This window comes from Nicotiana tomentosiformis, chromosome 3 (genome assembly GCF_000390325.3).
Source record: "Nicotiana tomentosiformis chromosome 3, ASM39032v3, whole genome shotgun sequence".
Lineage (NCBI taxonomy): Eukaryota > Viridiplantae > Streptophyta > Magnoliopsida > Solanales > Solanaceae > Nicotiana > Nicotiana tomentosiformis.
This window is the reverse complement of record NC_090814.1, coordinates 32611341-32612625: the sequence shown is the minus strand read 5'-3', so window position 1 is coordinate 32612625 and position 1285 is coordinate 32611341. Positions and strand designations below refer to the sequence as shown.

Genomic DNA, 1285 nt, shown 5'->3' with positions numbered 1-1285 from the left:
ATATGCTCACTCTCATTAGATTCCTCCCTTCTCGAATTCTTTTCTTTCTTCTTTTTCTCAGTTGCCCTTTTGCCTTTCTTCTTCTTATCAACCTCACTTTTCAGTTGCTCCCCACTTTCTTTTTCAAGTTCCACATCTTTTTGGACTGGGGCAGGATCTTTCAATACTTGTCTACTTCTCAGAGTTATAGCATTTACTGTTTCTTTAGGATTTCTCTCAGTATCAGCGAGGAGAGTTCCTATAATCCTCTCAGACAACAGAGTGGTTAGATGCCCAACCTATCTTTCCAAGTTTCGAAAACCAGTACCTATTTCTTTGATAGCTGCTTCATGTTCCCGTATAGTTGTGCTATGAGTTTCCAAGCTCTCATCAGTTTTCATAATGAAGGCCTTCATGAGATCTTCTATGCCCGACTGATTGGACTATTGAGGCTGAAACTGCTGCCTTTGCTGATTTTGAAATGCTGGAGCTCCTTGTCCCTGGGGTCTATAGTTATTTTGTTTCCATGCATTCGTGGTACCCTCAGGTGAACTCCATGAAAAATCGAGGTGCCTCTGACCCATCGCATTATAATTTCCCACAGCATTTCTTCCTCCGTTGAGGCTTAACACTCATGAGTAGGGTGTCCTCTTCCACATATATCACAAGCTACATGCGTCTCACTTTATATCGAGGCTAAGGTTAGCTTTCTTATTTGCTTAGCCATAGCATCAAGCTGCACCTGCACAGATGTCGTAGCATCAACTTGGTGAACACCAGTTGATCTTCTTCTTTCAGCACTCTTAGAGGGCCAATGATTTGCATCTTTAGATAATTCGTCAAGAATTGTGACTATCTCCTCTGGAGTCTTCTTCATCAACGGACCTCCAGCTGCATTGCTCAATGTTCTACGTGAGGACGGTGTCAATCCATCCCAAAAGTCCTGGAGTTTCATCCAGAGTTCAATGTCGCTATGTTGACATTTTCTAGCAATCTCCTTAAACCTCTCCCATGCTTCAAACACAGTCTCAGTATCTTTCTAGCAGAAGTTATGGATTTCTCTTCTAAACTTGCCCGTCTTAGCTGATAAGAAATATTTATCAAGAAATTTTCTGCTCATCTCATCCCATGTTCGAATCGATCCATTAGGTAAAATTCAAAGCTACTGCTTTGCATCATCTTTGAGTGTGAAGGGGAATGCCCATAAGTAAATTGCATCTTATGACACACCATTGTATTGAAAGGTGTTCATAATCTCCTCGAAGTCCATTAGATATGTATTTGGATCTTTGTTTGGCTTCTCTCT

The 1285-nt window shown here is 41.2% G+C and overlaps 1 non-coding gene across 1 annotated transcript; it reads left to right on the top strand.

Annotated features, from left to right (window-relative positions):
* The first annotated feature begins 944 nt into the window (after positions 1-944).
* LOC117273834 (small nucleolar RNA R71) lies at positions 945-1051 on the top strand. Its single transcript, XR_004503863.1, has one exon. It is a non-coding gene; the product is annotated as a small nucleolar RNA R71 (small nucleolar RNA).
* The last annotated feature ends 234 nt before the right edge of the window (positions 1052-1285 follow it).